General features: G+C 49.6%; 20 non-coding genes across 20 annotated transcripts; 13 read left to right on the top strand and 7 right to left on the bottom strand.

The window, feature by feature from the left end:
• Positions 1 to 1,177: 1,177 nt before the first annotated feature.
• Trnap-ugg (transfer RNA proline (anticodon UGG)) lies at positions 1,178 to 1,249 on the top strand. The gene has a single exon. It is a non-coding gene; the product is annotated as a tRNA-Pro (tRNA).
• A 603-nt stretch (positions 1,250 to 1,852) lies between these two features.
• Positions 1,853 to 1,925, bottom strand: Trnav-uac (transfer RNA valine (anticodon UAC)). Its single transcript has one exon. It is a non-coding gene; the product is annotated as a tRNA-Val (tRNA).
• A 235-nt stretch (positions 1,926 to 2,160) lies between these two features.
• Positions 2,161 to 2,232, top strand: Trnap-cgg (transfer RNA proline (anticodon CGG)). Its single transcript has one exon. It is a non-coding gene; the product is annotated as a tRNA-Pro (tRNA).
• A 1,632-nt stretch (positions 2,233 to 3,864) lies between these two features.
• Trnap-ugg (transfer RNA proline (anticodon UGG)) lies at positions 3,865 to 3,936 on the top strand. Its single transcript has one exon. It is a non-coding gene; the product is annotated as a tRNA-Pro (tRNA).
• A 603-nt stretch (positions 3,937 to 4,539) lies between these two features.
• Positions 4,540 to 4,612, bottom strand: Trnav-uac (transfer RNA valine (anticodon UAC)). Its single transcript has one exon. It is a non-coding gene; the product is annotated as a tRNA-Val (tRNA).
• Positions 4,613 to 4,847: 235 nt separating this feature from the next.
• Positions 4,848 to 4,919, top strand: Trnap-cgg (transfer RNA proline (anticodon CGG)). Its single transcript has one exon. It is a non-coding gene; the product is annotated as a tRNA-Pro (tRNA).
• A 1,632-nt stretch (positions 4,920 to 6,551) lies between these two features.
• Positions 6,552 to 6,623, top strand: Trnap-ugg (transfer RNA proline (anticodon UGG)). The gene has a single exon. It is a non-coding gene; the product is annotated as a tRNA-Pro (tRNA).
• A 603-nt stretch (positions 6,624 to 7,226) lies between these two features.
• Positions 7,227 to 7,299, bottom strand: Trnav-uac (transfer RNA valine (anticodon UAC)). The gene has a single exon. It is a non-coding gene; the product is annotated as a tRNA-Val (tRNA).
• A 1,800-nt stretch (positions 7,300 to 9,099) lies between these two features.
• On the top strand, positions 9,100 to 9,171 carry Trnap-ugg (transfer RNA proline (anticodon UGG)). Its single transcript has one exon. It is a non-coding gene; the product is annotated as a tRNA-Pro (tRNA).
• A 603-nt stretch (positions 9,172 to 9,774) lies between these two features.
• Positions 9,775 to 9,847, bottom strand: Trnav-uac (transfer RNA valine (anticodon UAC)). The gene has a single exon. It is a non-coding gene; the product is annotated as a tRNA-Val (tRNA).
• A 235-nt stretch (positions 9,848 to 10,082) lies between these two features.
• Positions 10,083 to 10,154, top strand: Trnap-cgg (transfer RNA proline (anticodon CGG)). The gene has a single exon. It is a non-coding gene; the product is annotated as a tRNA-Pro (tRNA).
• A 1,632-nt stretch (positions 10,155 to 11,786) lies between these two features.
• Trnap-ugg (transfer RNA proline (anticodon UGG)) lies at positions 11,787 to 11,858 on the top strand. Its single transcript has one exon. It is a non-coding gene; the product is annotated as a tRNA-Pro (tRNA).
• A 603-nt stretch (positions 11,859 to 12,461) lies between these two features.
• On the bottom strand, positions 12,462 to 12,534 carry Trnav-uac (transfer RNA valine (anticodon UAC)). The gene has a single exon. It is a non-coding gene; the product is annotated as a tRNA-Val (tRNA).
• A 235-nt stretch (positions 12,535 to 12,769) lies between these two features.
• Positions 12,770 to 12,842, top strand: Trnap-cgg (transfer RNA proline (anticodon CGG)). The gene has a single exon. It is a non-coding gene; the product is annotated as a tRNA-Pro (tRNA).
• Positions 12,843 to 14,929: 2,087 nt separating this feature from the next.
• Positions 14,930 to 15,001, top strand: Trnap-ugg (transfer RNA proline (anticodon UGG)). The gene has a single exon. It is a non-coding gene; the product is annotated as a tRNA-Pro (tRNA).
• A 603-nt stretch (positions 15,002 to 15,604) lies between these two features.
• Trnav-uac (transfer RNA valine (anticodon UAC)) lies at positions 15,605 to 15,677 on the bottom strand. Its single transcript has one exon. It is a non-coding gene; the product is annotated as a tRNA-Val (tRNA).
• A 235-nt stretch (positions 15,678 to 15,912) lies between these two features.
• Positions 15,913 to 15,984, top strand: Trnap-cgg (transfer RNA proline (anticodon CGG)). The gene has a single exon. It is a non-coding gene; the product is annotated as a tRNA-Pro (tRNA).
• Positions 15,985 to 17,561: 1,577 nt separating this feature from the next.
• On the top strand, positions 17,562 to 17,633 carry Trnap-ugg (transfer RNA proline (anticodon UGG)). The gene has a single exon. It is a non-coding gene; the product is annotated as a tRNA-Pro (tRNA).
• Positions 17,634 to 18,236: 603 nt separating this feature from the next.
• Trnav-uac (transfer RNA valine (anticodon UAC)) lies at positions 18,237 to 18,309 on the bottom strand. Its single transcript has one exon. It is a non-coding gene; the product is annotated as a tRNA-Val (tRNA).
• A 235-nt stretch (positions 18,310 to 18,544) lies between these two features.
• Trnap-cgg (transfer RNA proline (anticodon CGG)) lies at positions 18,545 to 18,616 on the top strand. Its single transcript has one exon. It is a non-coding gene; the product is annotated as a tRNA-Pro (tRNA).
• Positions 18,617 to 19,499: the final 883 nt, after the last annotated feature.

Genomic DNA, 19,499 nt, shown 5'->3' on the forward strand with positions numbered 1-19,499 from the left:
CATGGAGGCACCAGCAGCCCAGCCAATCCGCCGCCGGCACCGGCGCGCCGCAGCGCAAGAAGCCGGCGCCCGCCCTGCAATGCCCCCCGTCGTTGCATATTCCACCCGCCTTATATCCTCCCCATGTCTGACTCACTACCCTAAATGACACTGCGGTCGACGTGCTTTTTACTATCGCTTTTGGAAGAACCAATGCGCATATTCTAGTGTCGAACCGGTATTGCAAATTTCCTACATGATCGCTTCTTGCGAGGAATAATTACTAGCGTGCCGATGGCTTCAGAGTTGGTCTTCTCGAAGTTTTGCTTCCGCACTGCATTCCGCAATCTTTTCGTTATGAGCTTCGGTTTCCCGACTTCCTAGTGTTTAGTGCGTTTGGTTTCTCTTAACCCTTAGCCACCGCTTGCCGAAATTTCCACGCTGTCATATGTCGATCTGCAGAGCTCAATGAAGGCATCGCGGCCATTCCTGAGCTCATGGAACGGCCGAATCTGTAGTTGTTTCCAGATCTCTCCCACACAACGGCCTCCCAGTAGCTTGGATTACAGGAGTACGCCACTACTCCCAGCCGCAGGTTCACCTTTGAAAGCAGAATGACATGAGCTACGCGCAACTCCGATTGTTTTTTTGTTGTGTCTGGCCTACTTTGAAAGACTTTGTAGTCGATTTACTTACTACTATCGCTGTTGGAAACCAGGATACCACACAGTATTCTAGAGACGATCAGGCAATGAAAATTTAGAATAAGTAAAACAGTATCAAAAGAATTTGTGTGGTGGAGCAGCACATGCAATTTATGCTTCCTAGATAATCGTTACTGCATAGAATAATTCTTTTGTCTGCGGCGTCTTCAGTATCCGTCTTGTGGAAATTTTACTTGCAGTATATTGTGCAATCTTTTCGTTATGAGTTGGTGCTTGGTTTCCCGATGTTCTTTTGTTTAGTGCATTCGCCTTCTCTTAACCCTGAGAAACCACATACCGAAACTGAAGCACTGCCGGCTGTTCATAAGCAGTGTTCGATGAAGTTATTTCCCTTTTTATTCGTTGCCTTTAATATTCTTCTCATCATTGGTGAGTGCTGCCTGCAGAAAGCGTTTATCTTGCGAATTCACGTGAAAGTGTGTGTTCCCTGTGAGGTCCACTACTTGGGATTAACTTGACTGCTCCAGGCAGGTGGCTCGTTGGTCTAGGGGTATGATTCCTGCTTTGGGTGCAGGAGGTCCCGGGTTCAAATCCCGGACGAGCCCTGCCATTTTGACCGTGCTGAAGAGTAGGTGGAACTCAGCCCCGGTTGCAGCTCCTCAATGAAGAGTAGACGCCTGTTATAGCACGTGGATATAACAAGAATGCGGCACCAGTAAAGTACGTAGGTGGAATTCGGTAGAAACGCAGACGGTAATTTTGCATGCAACGGAAAGCAAGGTTGTCTTTGCGGAATATGTGCACCGTGAGTGGAGATTCAGCTTAACTGTGCGACAGTCTACCCTCATCTTACTAACGACGGCAACAACAAAGGTGTGGTGGCATGTAAGATTGAGAGTGGCTAAGAGTTTCTCATTATTAGTTAGCATCACACTTTGACAGAGCTGTGACAAGGCGAGTAGGGTGAGCTCAGGAAAGCCAGTAGCAAGCGCACTTGAAGTAGCCCTGAAGAACCGGATTATAAATTTTGCCAGCCATAATGGAGCTAGGGGCGTTCCCAGTTACCAAATACCGGTGCAATAAGAGAGCAACAGTATTTGACAGTAAAATGACGCCCTATCCGTCTAGCATACGACATTGCTTGTCTCTGCATACGCGGACGTGAGGTCATCTCGGAATGAAATCCGAAATATAGATTAAAATTGTTGTGTTCCCGCCCGGGATCGAACCGGGTACCTTCTGCGTGTAAAGCAGACGTGATAACCGCTACACCACGGAAACGACGGTTCTTTTCGTGTACCACCCGGAGACTCGTAATAGCAACAGTTTTTCTTCTGTGTTAGAAAGGGCATCGGCTACGAGCTCCCTCCGATTCGTGAAGTTCCTATAGTAAAAGACGTCGATGAAAACAATCCAACCGCGACAGACAGGGAGAACGCTGGGCGAGCTGCAGCCCTACAGGGTGAGACCATCAAAGGTGGCGTCATTCACATGCAGTGCGTTTTCGGAACGGACAGGCTCGTTGGTCTAGGGGTATGATTCCTGCTTCGGGTGCAGGAGGTCCCGCGTTCAAATCCCGGACGAGCCCTTGCGTTTTGTACAACGGTGTGGTAACAAATCGCATGGCGGCGGCTGTTTCGCGCATTTCCAGGCCTCCAAGTCAGCGCTAAAATCCGACAACCAGTTCTGAAACAGTTTCATGTTTCATTTGAGCCATGTGCACCCTGCTGGTGGAACGTTTGAAGTTGATTTAAGTGGTCACTGCAGAGATCGTAGCAAGTGTCTTGCTGAGTGCGACGGAAACGGGTTTCCGCCCGCAATCGAACCAGGGACCTTCTGCGTGTTAGGCACGGCGCCTGGGCTCGGCGGCAGCTGCTGCTCTTTCTTTCCTTACGAGATACCGTCGATTCGCGCAGTCGTTATTGCAAAAGATGTCACCAAAGGCAATCGCTTCGTTAGCGGCACGGTGCCTGGGCTCGGCGGCAGCTGTACATGGAGGCACCAGCAGCCCAGCCAATCCGCCGCCGGCACCGGCGCGCCGCAGCGCAAGAAGCCGGCGCCCGCCCTGCAATGCCCCCCGTCGTTGCATATTCCACCCGCCTTATATCCTCCCCATGTCTGACTCACTACCCTAAATGACACTGCGGTCGACGTGCTTTTTACTATCGCTTTTGGAAGAACCAATGCGCATATTCTAGTGTCGAACCGGTATTGCAAATTTGGATTAAGCAAAAATTTATTGTGTGGTCGAGCGACACCCTCGGCTCGCTCTTCCTACATGATCGCTTCTTGCGAGGAATAATTACTAGCGTGCCGATGGCTTCAGAGTTGGTCTTCTCGAAGTTTTGCTTCCGCACTGCATTCCGCAATCTTTTCGTTATGAGCTTCGGTTTCCCGACTTTCTAGTGTTTAGTGCGTTTGGCTTCTCTTAACCCTTAGCCACCGCTTGCCGAAATTTCCACGCTGTCATATGTCGATCTGCAGAGCTCAATGAAGGCATCGCGGCCATTCCTGAGCTCATGGAACGGCCGAATCTGTAGTTGTTTCCAGATCTCTCCCACACAACGGCCTCCCAGTAGCTTGGATTACAGGAGTACGCCACTACTCCCAGCCGCAGGTTCACCTTTGAAAGCAGAATGACATGAGCTACGCGCAACTCCGATTGTTTTTTTGTTGTGTCTGGCCTACTTTGAAAGACTTTGTAGTCGATTTACTTACTACTATCGCTGTTGGAAACCAGGATACCACACAGTATTCTAGAGACGATCAGGCAATGAAAATTTAGAATAAGTAAAACAGTATCAAAAGAATTTGTGTGGTGGAGCAGCACATGCAATTTATGCTTCCTAGATAATCGTTACTGCATAGAATAATTCTTTTGTCTGCGGCGTCTTCAGTATCCGTCTTGTGGAAATTTTACTTGCAGTATATTGTGCAATCTTTTCGTTATGAGTTGGTGCTTGGTTTCCCGATGTTCTTTTGTTTAGTGCATTCGCCTTCTCTTAACCCTGAGAAACCACATACCGAAACTGAAGCACTGCCGGCTGTTCATAAGCAGTGTTCGATGAAGTTATTTCCCTTTTTATTCGTTGCCTTTAATATTCTTCTCATCATTGGTGAGTGCTGCCTGCAGAAAGCGTTTATCTTGCGAATTCACGTGAAAGTGTGTGTTCCCTGTGAGGTCCACTACTTGGGATTAACTTGACTGCTCCAGGCAGGTGGCTTGTTGGTCTAGGGGTATGATTCCTGCTTTGGGTGCAGGAGGTCCCGGGTTCAAATCCCGGACGAGCCCTGCCATTTTGACCGTGCTGAAGAGTAGGTGGAACTCAGCCCCGGTTGCAGCTCCTCAATGAAGAGTAGACGCCTGTTATAGCACGTGGATATAACAAGAATGCGGCACCAGTAAAGTACGTAGGTGGAATTCGGTAGAAACGCAGACGGTAATTTTGCATGCAACGGAAAGCAAGGTTGTCTTTGCGGAATATGTGCACCGTGAGTGGAGATTCAGCTTAACTGTGCGACAGTCTACCCTCATCTTACTAACGACGGCAACAACAAAGGTGTGGTGGCATGTAAGATTGAGAGTGGCTAAGAGTTTCTCATTATTAGTTGGCATCACACTTTGACAGAGCTGTGACAAGGCGAGTAGGGTGAGCTCAGGAAAGCCAGTAGCAAGCGCACTTGAAGTAGCCCTGAAGAACCGGATTATAAATTTTGCCAGCCATAATGGAGCTAGGGGCGTTCCCAGTTACCAAATACCGGTGCAATAAGAGAGCAACAGTATTTGACAGTAAAATGACGCCCTATCCGTCTAGCATACGACATTGCTTGTCTCTGCATACGCGGACGTGAGGTCATCTCGGAATGAAATCCGAAATATAGATTAAAATTGTTGTGTTCCCGCCCGGGATCGAACCGGGGACCTTCTGCGTGTAAAGCAGACGTGATAACCGCTACACCACGGAAACGACGGTTCTTTTCGTGTACCACCCGGAGACTCGTAATAGCAACAGTTTTTCTTCTGTGTTAGAAAGGGCATCGGCTACGAGCTCCCTCCGATTCGTGAAGTTCCTATAGTAAAAGACGTCGATGAAAACAATCCAACCGCGACAGACAGGGAGAACGCTGGGCGAGCTGCAGCCCTACAGGGTGAGACCATCAAAGGTGGCGTCATTCACATGCAGTGCGTTTTCGGAACGGACAGGCTCGTTGGTCTAGGGGTATGATTCCTGCTTCGGGTGCAGGAGGTCCCGCGTTCAAATCCCGGACGAGCCCTTGCGTTTTGTACAACGGTGTGGTAACAAATCGCATGGCGGCGGCTGTTTCGCGCATTTCCAGGCCTCCAAGTCAGCGCTAAAATCCGACAACCAGTTCTGAAACAGTTTCATGTTTCATTTGAGCCATGTGCACCCTGCTGGTGGAACGTTTGAAGTTGATTTAAGTGGTCACTGCAGAGATCGTAGCAAGTGTCTTGCTGAGTGCGACGGAAACGGGTTTCCGCCCGCAATCGAACCAGGGACCTTCTGCGTGTTAGGCACGGCGCCTGGGCTCGGCGGCAGCTGCTGCTCTTTCTTTCCTTACGAGATACCGTCGATTCGCGCAGTCGTTATTGCAAAAGATGTCACCAAAGGCAATCGCTTCGTTAGCGGCACGGTGCCTGGGCTCGGCGGCAGCTGTACATGGAGGCACCAGCAGCCCAGCCAATCCGCCGCCGGCACCGGCGCGCCGCAGCGCAAGAAGCCGGCGCCCGCCCTGCAATGCCCCCCGTCGTTGCATATTCCACCCGCCTTATATCCTCCCCATGTCTGACTCACTACCCTAAATGACACTGCGGTCGACGTGCTTTTTACTATCGCTTTTGGAAGAACCAATGCGCATATTCTAGTGTCGAACCGGTATTGCAAATTTGGATTAAGCAAAAATTTATTGTGTGGTCGAGCGACACCCTCGGCTCGCTCTTCCTACATGATCGCTTCTTGCGAGGAATAATTACTAGCGTGCCGATGGCTTCAGAGTTGGTCTTCTCGAAGTTTTGCTTCCGCACTGCATTCCGCAATCTTTTCGTTATGAGCTTCGGTTTCCCGACTTTCTAGTGTTTAGTGCGTTTGGCTTCTCTTAACCCTTAGCCACCGCTTGCCGAAATTTCCACGCTGTCATATGTCGATCTGCAGAGCTCAATGAAGGCATCGCGGCCATTCCTGAGCTCATGGAACGGCCGAATCTGTAGTTGTTTCCAGATCTCTCCCACACAACGGCCTCCCAGTAGCTTGGATTACAGGAGTACGCCACTACTCCCAGCCGCAGGTTCACCTTTGAAAGCAGAATGACATGAGCTACGCGCAACTCCGATTGTTTTTTTGTTGTGTCTGGCCTACTTTGAAAGACTTTGTAGTCGATTTACTTACTACTATCGCTGTTGGAAACCAGGATACCACACAGTATTCTAGAGACGATCAGGCAATGAAAATTTAGAATAAGTAAAACAGTATCAAAAGAATTTGTGTGGTGGAGCAGCACATGCAATTTATGCTTCCTAGATAATCGTTACTGCATAGAATAATTCTTTTGTCTGCGGCGTCTTCAGTATCCGTCTTGTGGAAATTTTACTTGCAGTATATTGTGCAATCTTTTCGTTATGAGTTGGTGCTTGGTTTCCCGATGTTCTTTTGTTTAGTGCATTCGCCTTCTCTTAACCCTGAGAAACCACATACCGAAACTGAAGCACTGCCGGCTGTTCATAAGCAGTGTTCGATGAAGTTATTTCCCTTTTTATTCGTTGCCTTTAATATTCTTCTCATCATTGGTGAGTGCTGCCTGCAGAAAGCGTTTATCTTGCGAATTCACGTGAAAGTGTGTGTTCCCTGTGAGGTCCACTACTTGGGATTAACTTGACTGCTCCAGGCAGGTGGCTCGTTGGTCTAGGGGTATGATTCCTGCTTTGGGTGCAGGAGGTCCCGGGTTCAAATCCCGGACGAGCCCTGCCATTTTGACCGTGCTGAAGAGTAGGTGGAACTCAGCCCCGGTTGCAGCTCCTCAATGAAGAGTAGACGCCTGTTATAGCACGTGGATATAACAAGAATGCGGCACCAGTAAAGTACGTAGGTGGAATTCGGTAGAAACGCAGACGGTAATTTTGCATGCAACGGAAAGCAAGGTTGTCTTTGCGGAATATGTGCACCGTGAGTGGAGATTCAGCTTAACTGTGCGACAGTCTACCCTCATCTTACTAACGACGGCAACAACAAAGGTGTGGTGGCATGTAAGATTGAGAGTGGCTAAGAGTTTCTCATTATTAGTTGGCATCACACTTTGACAGAGCTGTGACAAGGCGAGTAGGGTGAGCTCAGGAAAGCCAGTAGCAAGCGCACTTGAAGTAGCCCTGAAGAACCGGATTATAAATTTTGCCAGCCATAATGGAGCTAGGGGCGTTCCCAGTTACCAAATACCGGTGCAATAAGAGAGCAACAGTATTTGACAGTAAAATGACGCCCTATCCGTCTAGCATACGACATTGCTTGTCTCTGCATACGCGGACGTGAGGTCATCTCGGAATGAAATCCGAAATATAGATTAAAATTGTTGTGTTCCCGCCCGGGATCGAACCGGGGACCTTCTGCGTGTAAAGCAGACGTGATAACCGCTACACCACGGAAACGACGGTTCTTTTCGTGTACCACCCGGAGACTCGTAATAGCAACAGTTTTTCTTCTGTGTTAGAAAGGGCATCGGCTACGAGCTCCCTCCGATTCGTGAAGTTCCTATAGTAAAAGACGTCGATGAAAACAATCCAACCGCGACAGACAGGGAGAACGCTGGGCGAGCTGCAGCCCTACAGGGTGAGACCATCAAAGGTGGCGTCATTCACATGCAGTGCGTTTTCGGAACGGACAGGCTCGTTGGTCTAGGGGTATGGCGGCGGCTGTTTCGCGCATTTCCAGGCCTCCAAGTCAGCGCTAAAATCCGACAACCAGTTCTGAAACAGTTTCATGTTTCATTTGAGCCATGTGCACCCTGCTGGTGGAACGTTTGAAGTTGATTTAAGTGGTCACTGCAGAGATCGTAGCAAGTGTCTTGCTGAGTGCGACGGAAACGGGTTTCCGCCCGCAATCGAACCAGGTACCTTCTGCGTGTTAGGCACGGCGCCTGGGCTCGGCGGCAGCTGCTGCTCTTTCTTTCCTTACGAGATACCGTCGATTCGCGCAGTCGTTATTGCAAAAGATGTCACCAAAGGCAATCGCTTCGTTAGCGGCACGGTGCCTGGGCTCGGCGGCAGCTCTACATGGAGGCACCAGCAGCCCAGCCAATCCGCCGCCGGCACCGGCGCGCCGCAGCGCAAGAAGCCGGCGCCCGCCCTGCAATGCCCCCCGTCGTTGCATATTCCACCCGCCTTATATCCTCCCCATGTCTGACTCACTACCCTAAATGACACTGCGGTCGACGTGCTTTTTACTATCGCTTTTGGAAGAACCAATGCGCATATTCTAGTGTCGAACCGGTATTGCAAATTTCCTACATGATCGCTTCTTGCGAGGAATAATTACTAGCGTGCCGATGGCTTCAGAGTTGGTCTTCTCGAAGTTTTGCTTCCGCACTGCATTCCGCAATCTTTTCGTTATGAGCTTCGGTTTCCCGACTTCCTAGTGTTTAGTGCGTTTGGTTTCTCTTAACCCTTAGCCACCGCTTGCCGAAATTTCCACGCTGTCATATGTCGATCTGCAGAGCTCAATGAAGGCATCGCGGCCATTCCTGAGCTCATGGAACGGCCGAATCTGTAGTTGTTTCCAGATCTCTCCCACACAACGGCCTCCCAGTAGCTTGGATTACAGGAGTACGCCACTACTCCCAGCCGCAGGTTCACCTTTGAAAGCAGAATGACATGAGCTACGCGCAACTCCGATTGTTTTTTTGTTGTGTCTGGCCTACTTTGAAAGACTTTGTAGTCGATTTACTTACTACTATCGCTGTTGGAAACCAGGATACCACACAGTATTCTAGAGACGATCAGGCAATGAAAATTTAGAATAAGTAAAACAGTATCAAAAGAATTTGTGTGGTGGAGCAGCACATGCAATTTATGCTTCCTAGATAATCGTTACTGCATAGAATAATTCTTTTGTCTGCGGCGTCTTCAGTACCCGTCTTGTGGAAATTTTACTTGCAGTATATTGTGCAATCTTTTCGTTATGAGTTGGTGCTTGGTTTCCCGATGTTCTTTTGTTTAGTGCATTCGCCTTCTCTTAACCCTGAGAAACCACATACCGAAACTGAAGCACTGCCGGCTGTTCATAAGCAGTGTTCGATGAAGTTATTTCCCTTTTTATTCGTTGCCTTTAATATTCTTCTCATCATTGGTGAGTGCTGCCTGCAGAAAGCGTTTATCTTGCGAATTCACGTGAAAGTGTGTGTTCCCTGTGAGGTCCACTACTTGGGATTAACTTGACTGCTCCAGGCAGGTGGCTCGTTGGTCTAGGGGTATGATTCCTGCTTTGGGTGCAGGAGGTCCCGGGTTCAAATCCCGGACGAGCCCTGCCATTTTGACCGTGCTGAAGAGTAGGTGGAACTCAGCCCCGGTTGCAGCTCCTCAATGAAGAGTAGACGCCTGTTATAGCACGTGGATATAACAAGAATGCGGCACCAGTAAAGTACGTAGGTGGAATTCGGTAGAAACGCAGACGGTAATTTTGCATGCAACGGAAAGCAAGGTTGTCTTTGCGGAATATGTGCACCGTGAGTGGAGATTCAGCTTAACTGTGCGACAGTCTACCCTCATCTTACTAACGACGGCAACAACAAAGGTGTGGTGGCATGTAAGATTGAGAGTGGCTAAGAGTTTCTCATTATTAGTTAGCATCACACTTTGACAGAGCTGTGACAAGGCGAGTAGGGTGAGCTCAGGAAAGCCAGTAGCAAGCGCACTTGAAGTAGCCCTGAAGAACCGGATTATAAATTTTGCCAGCCATAATGGAGCTAGGGGCGTTCCCAGTTACCAAATACCGGTGCAATAAGAGAGCAACAGTATTTGACAGTAAAATGACGCCCTATCCGTCTAGCATACGACATTGCTTGTCTCTGCATACGCGGACGTGAGGTCATCTCGGAATGAAATCCGAAATATAGATTAAAATTGTTGTGTTCCCGCCCGGGATCGAACCGGGGACCTTCTGCGTGTAAAGCAGACGTGATAACCGCTACACCACGGAAACGACGGTTCTTTTCGTGTACCACCCGGAGACTCGTAATAGCAACAGTTTTTCTTCTGTGTTAGAAAGGGCATCGGCTACGAGCTCCCTCCGATTCGTGAAGTTCCTATAGTAAAAGACGTCGATGAAAACAATCCAACCGCGACAGACAGGGAGAACGCTGGGCGAGCTGCAGCCCTACAGGGTGAGACCATCAAAGGTGGCGTCATTCACATGCAGTGCGTTTTCGGAACGGACAGGCTCGTTGGTCTAGGGGTATGATTCCTGCTTCGGGTGCAGGAGGTCCCGGGTTCAAATCCCGGACGAGCCCTTGCGTTTTGTACAACGGTGTGGTAACAAATCGCATGGCGGCGGCTGTTTCGCGCATTTCCAGGCCTCCAAGTCAGCGCTAAAATCCGACAACCAGTTCTGAAACAGTTTCATGTTTCATTTGAGCCATGTGCACCCTGCTGGTGGAACGTTTGAAGTTGATTTAAGTGGTCACTGCAGAGATCGTAGCAAGTGTCTTGCTGAGTGCGACGGAAACGGGTTTCCGCCCGCAATCGAACCAGGGACCTTCTGCGTGTTAGGCACGGCGCCTGGGCTCGGCGGCAGCTGCTGCTCTTTCTTTCCTTACGAGATACCGTCGATTCGCGCAGTCGTTATTGCAAAAGATGTCACCAAAGGCAATCGCTTCGTTAGCGGCACGGTGCCTGGGCTCGGCGGCAGCTCTACATGGAGGCACCAGCAGCCCAGCCAATCCGCCGCCGGCACCGGCGCGCCGCAGCGCAAGAAGCCGGCGCCCGCCCTGCAATGCCCCCCGTCGTTGCATATTCCACCCGCCTTATATCCTCCCCATGTCTGACTCACTACCCTAAATGACACTGCGGTCGACGTGCTTTTTACTATCGCTTTTGGAAGAACCAATGCGCATATTCTAGTGTCGAACCGGTATTGCAAATTTGGATTAAGCAAAAATTTATTGTGTGGTCGAGCGACACCCTCGGCTCGCTCTTCCTACATGATCGCTTCTTGCGAGGAATAATTACTAGCGTGCCGATGGCTTCAGAGTTGGTCTTCTCGAAGTTTTGCTTCCGCACTGCATTTCGCAATCTTTTCGTTATGAGCTTCGGTTTCCCGACTTTCTAGTTTTTAGTGCGTTTGGCTTCTCTTAACCCTTAGCCACCGCTTGCCGAAATTTCCACGCTGTCATATGTCGATCTGCAGAGCTCAATGAAGGCATCGCGGCCATTCCTGAGCTCATGGAACGGCCGAATCTGTAGTTGTTTCCAGATCTCTCCCACACAACGGCCTCCCAGTAGCTTGGATTACAGGAGTACGCCACTACTCCCAGCCGCAGGTTCACCTTTGAAAGCAGAATGACATGAGCTACGCGCAACTCCGATTGTTTTTTTGTTGTGTCTGGCCTACTTTGAAAGACTTTGTAGTCGATTTACTTACTACTATCGCTGTTGGAAACCAGGATACCACACAGTATTCTAGAGACGATCAGGCAATGAAAATTTAGAATAAGTAAAACAGTATCAAAAGAATTTGTGTGGTGGAGCAGCACATGCAATTTATGCTTCCTAGATAATCGTTACTGCATAGAATAATTCTTTTGTCTGCGGCGTCTTCAGTATCCGTCTTGTGGAAATTTTACTTGCAGTATATTGTGCAATCTTTTCGTTATGAGTTGGTGCTTGGTTTCCCGATGTTCTTTTGTTTAGTGCATTCGCCTTCTCTTAACCCTGAGAAACCACATACCGAAACTGAAGCACTGCCGGCTGTTCATAAGCAGTGTTCGATGAAGTTATTTCCCTTTTTATTCGTTGCCTTTAATATTCTTCTCATCATTGGTGAGTGCTGCCTGCAGAAAGCGTTTATCTTGCGAATTCACGTGAAAGTGTGTGTTCCCTGTGAGGTCCACTACTTGGGATTAACTTGACTGCTCCAGGCAGGTGGCTCGTTGGTCTAGGGGTATGATTCCTGCTTTGGGTGCAGGAGGTCCCGGGTTCAAATCCCGGACGAGCCCTGCCATTTTGACCGTGCTGAAGAGTAGGTGGAACTCAGCCCCGGTTGCAGCTCCTCAATGAAGAGTAGACGCCTGTTATAGCACGTGGATATAACAAGAATGCGGCACCAGTAAAGTACGTAGGTGGAATTCGGTAGAAACGCAGACGGTAATTTTGCATGCAACGGAAAGCAAGCTTGTCTTTGCGGAATATGTGCACCGTGAGTGGAGATTCAGCTTAACTGTGCGACAGTCTACCCTCATCTTACTAACGACGGCAACAACAAAGGTGTGGTGGCATGTAAGATTGAGAGTGGCTAAGAGTTTCTCATTATTAGTTAGCATCACACTTTGACAGAGCTGTGACAAGGCGAGTAGGGTGAGCTCAGGAAAGCCAGTAGCAAGCGCACTTGAAGTAGCCCTGAAGAACCGGATTATAAATTTTGCCAGCCATAATGGAGCTAGGGGCGTTCCCAGTTACCAAATACCGGTGCAATAAGAGAGCAACAGTATTTGACAGTAAAATGACGCCCTATCCGTCTAGCATACGACATTGCTTGTCTCTGCATACGCGGACGTGAGGTCATCTCGGAATGAAATCCGAAATATAGATTAAAATTGTTGTGTTCCCGCCCGGGATCGAACCGGGTACCTTCTGCGTGTAAAGCAGACGTGATAACCGCTACACCACGGAAACGACGGTTCTTTTCGTGTACCACCCGGAGACTCGTAATGGCAACAGTTTTTCTTCTGTGTTAGAAAGGGCATCGGCTACGAGCTCCCTCCGATTCGTGAAGTTCCTATAGTAAAAGACGTCGATGAAAACAATCCAACCGCGACAGACAGGGAGAACGCTGGGCGAGCTGCAGCCCTACAGGGTGAGACCATCAAAGGTGGCGTCATTCACATGCAGTGCGTTTTCGGAACGGACAGGCTCGTTGGTCTAGGGGTATGATTCCTGCTTCGGGTGCAGGAGGTCCCGGGTTCAAATCCCGGACGAGCACTTGCGTTTTGTACAACGGTGTGGTAACAAATCGCATGGCGGCGGCTGTTTCGCGCATTTCCAGGCCTCCAAGTCAGCGCTAAAATCCGACAACCAGTTCTGAAACAGTTTCATGTTTCATTTGAGCCATGTGCACCCTGCTGGTGGAACGTTTGAAGTTGATTTAAGTGGTCACTGCAGAGATCGTAGCAAGTGTCTTGCTGAGTGCGACGGAAACGGGTTTCCGCCCGCAATCGAACCAGGGACCTTCTGCGTGTTAGGCACGGCGCCTGGGCTCGGCGGCAGCTGCTGCTCTTTCTTTCCTTACGAGATACCGTCGATTCGCGCAGTCGTTATTGCAAAAGATGTCACCAAAGGCAATCGCTTCGTTAGCGGCACGGTGCCTGGGCTCGGCGGCAGCTGCTGCTCTTTCTTTCCTTACGAGATACCGTCGATTCGCGCAGTCGTTATTGCAAAAGATGTCACCAAAGGCAATCGCTTCGTTAGCGGCACGGTGCCTGGGCTCGGCGGCAGCTGCTGCTCTTTCTTTCCTTACGAGATACCGTCGATTCGCGCAGTCGTTATTGCAAAAGATGTCACCAAAGGCAATCGCTTCGTTAGCGGCACGGTGCCTGGGCTCGGCGGCAGCTGCTGCTCTTTCTTTCCTTACGAGATACCGTCGATTCGCGCAGTCGTTATTGCAAAAGATGTCACCAAAGGCAATCGCTTCGTTAGCGGCACGGTGCCTGGGCTCGGCGGCAGCTGCTGCTCTTTCTTTCCTTACGAGATACCGTCGATTCGCGCAGTCGTTATTGCAAAAGATGTCACCAAAGGCAATCGCTTCGTTAGCGGCACGGTGCCTGGGCTCGGCGGCAGCTCTACATGGAGGCACCAGCAGCCCAGCCAATCCGCCGCCGGCACCGGCGCGCCGCAGCGCAAGAAGCCGGCGCCCGCCCTGCAATGCCCCCCGTCGTTGCATATTCCACCCGCCTTATATCCTCCCCATGTCTGACTCACTACCCTAAATGACACTGCGGTCGACGTGCTTTTTACTATCGCTTTTGGAAGAACCAATGCGCATATTCTAGTGTCGAACCGGTATTGCAAATTTGGATTAAGCAAAAATTTATTGTGTGGTCGAGCGACACCCTCGGCTCGCTCTTCCTACATGATCGCTTCTTGCGAGGAATAATTACTAGCGTGCCGATGGCTTCAGAGTTGGTCTTCTCGAAGTTTTGCTTCCGCACTGCATTCCGCAATCTTTTCGTTATGAGCTTCGGTTTCCCGACTTTCTAGTGTTTAGTGCGTTTGGCTTCTCTTAACCCTTAGCCACCGCTTGCCGAAATTTCCACGCTGTCATATGTCGATCTGCAGAGCTCAATGAAGGCATCGCGGCCATTCCTGAGCTCATGGAACGGCCGAATCTGTAGTTGTTTCCAGATCTCTCCCACACAACGGCCTCCCAGTAGCTTGGATTACAGGAGTACGCCACTACTCCCAGCCGCAGGTTCACCTTTGAAAGCAGAATGACATGAGCTACGCGCAACTCCGATTGTTTTTTTGTTGTGTCTGGCCTACTTTGAAAGACTTTGTAGTCGATTTACTTACTACTATCGCTGTTGGAAACCAGGATACCACACAGTATTCTAGAGACGATCAGGCAATGAAAATTTAGAATAAGTAAAACAGTATCAAAAGAATTTGTGTGGTGGAGCAGCACATGCAATTTATGCTTCCTAGATAATCGTTACTGCATAGAATAATTCTTTTGTCTGCGGCGTCTTCAGTATCCGTCTTGTGGAAATTTTACTTGCAGTATATTGTGCAATCTTTTCGTTATGAGTTGGTGCTTGGTTTCCCGATGTTCTTTTGTTTAGTGCATTCGCCTTCTCTTAACCCTGAGAAACCACATACCGAAACTGAAGCACTGCCGGCTGTTCATAAGCAGTGTTCGATGAAGTTATTTCCCTTTTTATTCGTTGCCTTTAATATTCTTCTCATCATTGGTGAGTGCTGCCTGCAGAAAGCGTTTATCTTGCGAATTCACGTGAAAGTGTGTGTTCCCTGTGAGGTCCACTACTTGGGATTAACTTGACTGCTCCAGGCAGGTAGCTCGTTGGTCTAGGGGTATGATTCCTGCTTTGGGTGCAGGAGGTCCCGGGTTCAAATCCCGGACGAGCCCTGCCATTTTGACCGTGCTGAAGAGTAGGTGGAACTCAGCCCCGGTTGCAGCTCCTCAATGAAGAGTAGACGCCTGTTATAGCACGTGGATATAACAAGAATGCGGCACCAGTAAAGTACGTAGGTGGAATTCGGTAGAAACGCAGACGGTAATTTTGCATGCAACGGAAAGCAAGGTTGTCTTTGCGGAATATGTGCACCGTGAGTGGAGATTCAGCTTAACTGTGCGACAGTCTACCCTCATCTTACTAACGACGGCAACAACAAAGGTGTGGTGGCATGTAAGATTGAGAGTGGCTAAGAGTTTCTCATTATTAGTTAGCATCACACTTTGACAGAGCTGTGACAAGGCGAGTAGGGTGAGCTCAGGAAAGCCAGTAGCAAGCGCACTTGAAGTAGCCCTGAAGAACCGGATTATAAATTTTGCCAGCCATAATGGAGCTAGGGGCGTTCCCAGTTACCAAATACCGGTGCAATAAGAGAGCAACAGTATTTGACAGTAAAATGACGCCCTATCCGTCTAGCATACGACATTGCTTGTCTCTGCATACGCGGACGTGAGGTCATCTCGGAATGAAATCCGAAATATAGATTAAAATTGTTGTGTTCCCGCCCGGGATCGAACCGGGGACCTTCTGCGTGTAAAGCAGACGTGATAACCGCTACACCACGGAAACGACGGTTCTTTTCGTGTACCACCCGGAGACTCGTAATAGCAACAGTTTTTCTTCTGTGTTAGAAAGGGCATCGGCTACGAGCTCCCTCCGATTCGTGAAGTTCCTATAGTAAAAGACGTCGATGAAAACAATCCAACCGCGACAGACAGGGAGAACGCTGGGCGAGCTGCAGCCCTACAGGGTGAGACCATCAAAGGTGGCGTCATTCACATGCAGTGCGTTTTCGGAACGGACAGGCTCGTTGGTCTAGGGGTATGATTCCTGCTTCGGGTGCAGGAGGTCCCGGGTTCAAATCCCGGACGAGCCCTTGCGTTTTGTACAACGGTGTGGTAACAAATCGCATGGCGGCGGTTGTTTCGCGCATTTCCAGGCCTCCAAGTCAGCGCTAAAATCCGACAACCAGTTCTGAAACAGTTTCATGTTTCATTTGAGCCATGTGCACCCTGCTGGTGGAACGTTTGAAGTTGATTTAAGTGGTCACTGCAGAGATCGTAGCAAGTGTCTTGCTGAGTGCGACGGAAACGGGTTTCCGCCCGCAATCGAACCAGGGACCTTCTGCGTGTTAGGCACGGCGCCTGGGCTCGGCGGCAGCTGCTGCTCTTTCTTTCCTTACGAGATACCGTCGATTCGCGCAGTCGTTATTGCAAAAGATGTCACCAAAGGCAATCGCTTCGTTAGCGGCACGGTGCCTGGGCTCGGCGGCAGCAGCACATGAAGCCGGCGCCCGCCCTGCAATGCCCCCCGTCGTTGCATATTCCACCCGCCTTACATCCTCCCCATGTCTGACTCACTACCCTAAATGACACATCGGTCGACGTGGTTCTTACTATCGCTTTTGCAAGAACCAAGGCGCATATTCTAGTGTCGAACCGGTATTGCAAATTTGGATTAAGCAAAAATTTATTGTGTGCTCGAGCGACAGCCTCGGCTCGCTCCTCCTACATGATCGCTTCTTGCGAGGAATAATTCCTAGCGCGCCGATGGCTTCAGAGTTGGTCTTCTCGAAGTTTTGCTTCCGCACTGCATTCCGCAATCTTTTCGTTATGAGCTTCGGTTTCCCGACTTTCTAGTGTTTAGTGCGTTTGGCTTCTCTTAACCCTTAGCCACCGCTTGCCGAAATTTCCACGCTGTCATATGTCGATCTGCAGAGCTCAATGAAGGCATCGCGGCCATTCCTGAGCTCATGGAACGGCCGAATCTGTAGTTGTTTCCAGATCTCTCCCACACAACGGCCTCCCAGTAGCTTGGATTACAGGAGTACGCCACTACTCCCAGCCGCAGGTTCACCTTTGAAAGCAGAATGACATGAGCTACGCGCAACTCCGATTGTTTTTTTGTTGTGTCTGGCCTACTTTGAAAGACTTTGTAGTCGATTTACTTACTACTATCGCTGTTGGAAACCAGGATACCACACAGTATTCTAGAGACGATCAGGCAATGAAAATTTAGAATAAGTAAAACAGTATCAAAAGAATTTGTGTGGTGGAGCAGCACATGCAATTTATGCTTCCTAGATAATCGTTACTGCATAGAATAATTCTTTTGTCTGCGGCGTCTTCAGTATCCGTCTTGTGGAAATTTTACTTGCAGTATATTGTGCAATCTTTTCGTTATGAGTTGGTGCTTGGTTTCCCGATGTTCTTTTGTTTAGTGCATTCGCCTTCTCTTAACCCTGAGAAACCACATACCGAAACTGAAGCACTGCCGGCTGTTCATAAGCAGTGTTCGATGAAGTTATTTCCCTTTTTATTCGTTGCCTTTAATATTCTTCTCATCATTGGTGAGTGCTGCCTGCAGAAAGCGTTTATCTTGCGAATTCACGTGAAAGTGTGTGTTCCCTGTGAGGTCCACTACTTGGGATTAACTTGACTGCTCCAGGCAGGTAGCTCGTTGGTCTAGGGGTATGATTCCTGCTTTGGGTGCAGGAGGTCCCGGGTTCAAATCCCGGACGAGCCCTGCCATTTTGACCGTGCTGAAGAGTAGGTGGAACTCAGCCCCGGTTGCAGCTCCTCAATGAAGAGTAGACGCCTGTTATAGCACGTGGATATAACAAGAATGCGGCACCAGTAAAGTACGTAGGTGGAATTCGGTAGAAACGCAGACGGTAATTTTGCATGCAACGGAAAGCAAGGTTGTCTTTGCGGAATATGTGCACCGTGAGTGGAGATTCAGCTTAACTGTGCGACAGTCTACCCTCATCTTACTAACGACGGCAACAACAAAGGTGTGGTGGCATGTAAGATTGAGAGTGGCTAAGAGTTTCTCATTATTAGTTAGCATCACACTTTGACAGAGCTGTGACAAGGCGAGTAGGGTGAGCTCAGGAAAGCCAGTAGCAAGCGCACTTGAAGTAGCCCTGAAGAACCGGATTATAAATTTTGCCAGCCATAATGGAGCTAGGGGCGTTCCCAGTTACCAAATACCGGTGCAATAAGAGAGCAACAGTATTTGACAGTAAAATGACGCCCTATCCGTCTAGCATACGACATTGCTTGTCTCTGCATACGCGGACGTGAGGTCATCTCGGAATGAAATCCGAAATATAGATTAAAATTGTTGTGTTCCCGCCCGGGATCGAACCGGGTACCTTCTGCGTGTAAAGCAGACGTGATAACCGCTACACCACGGAAACGACGGTTCTTTTCGTGTACCACCCGGAGACTCGTAATGGCAACAGTTTTTCTTCTGTGTTAGAAAGGGCATCGGCTACGAGCTCCCTCCGATTCGTGAAGTTCCTATAGTAAAAGACGTCGATGAAAACAATCCAACCGCGACAGACAGGGAGAACGCTGGGCGAGCTGCAGCCCTACAGGGTGAGACCATCAAAGGTGGCGTCATTCACATGCAGTGCGTTTTCGGAACGGACAGGCTCGTTGGTCTAGGGGTATGATTCCTGCTTCGGGTGCAGGAGGTCCCGGGTTCAAATCCCGGACGAGCCCTTGCGTTTTGTACAACGGTGTGGTAACAAATCGCATGGCGGCGGCTGTTTCGCGCATTTCCAGGCCTCCAAGTCAGCGCTAAAATCCGACAACCAGTTCTGAAACAGTTTCATGTTTCATTTGAGCCATGTGCACCCTGCTGGTGGAACGTTTGAAGTTGATTTAAGTGGTCACTGCAGAGATCGTAGCAAGTGTCTTGCTGAGTGCGACGGAAACGGGTTTCCGCCCGCAATCGAACCAGGGACCTTCTGCGTGTTAGGCACGGCGCCTGGGCTCGGCGGCAGCTGCTGCTCTTTCTTTCCTTACGAGATACCGTCGATTCGCGCAGTCGTTATTGCAAAAGATGTCACCAAAGGCAATCGCTTCGTTAGCGGCACGGTGCCTGGGCTCGGCGGCAGCAGCACATGAAGCCGGCGCCCGCCCTGCAATGCCCCCCGTCGTTGCATATTCCACCCGCCTTACATCCTCCCCATGTCTGACTCACTACCCTAAATGACACATCGGTCGACGTGGTTCTTACTATCGCTTTTGCAAGAACCAAGGCGCATATTCTAGTGTCGAACCGGTATTGCAAATTTGGATTAAGCAAAAATTTATTGTGTGCTCGAGCGACAGCCTCGGCTCGCTCCTCCTACATGATCGCTTCTTGCGAGGAATAATTCCTAGCGCGCCGATGGCTTCAGAGTTGGTCTTCTCGAAGTTTTGCTTCCGCACTGCATTCCGCAATCTTTTCGTTATGAGCTTCGGTTTCCCGACTTTCTAGTGTTTAGTGCGTTTGGCTTCTCTTAACCCTTAGCCACCGCTTGCCGAAATTTCCACGCTGTCATATGTCGATCTGCAGAGCTCAATGAAGGCATCGCGGCCATTCCTGAGCTCATGGAAC

The sequence above is a fragment of the Schistocerca cancellata genome, chromosome 2 (assembly GCF_023864275.1).
Source record: "Schistocerca cancellata isolate TAMUIC-IGC-003103 chromosome 2, iqSchCanc2.1, whole genome shotgun sequence".
NCBI classification, from domain to species: Eukaryota; Metazoa; Arthropoda; class Insecta; order Orthoptera; family Acrididae; genus Schistocerca; species Schistocerca cancellata.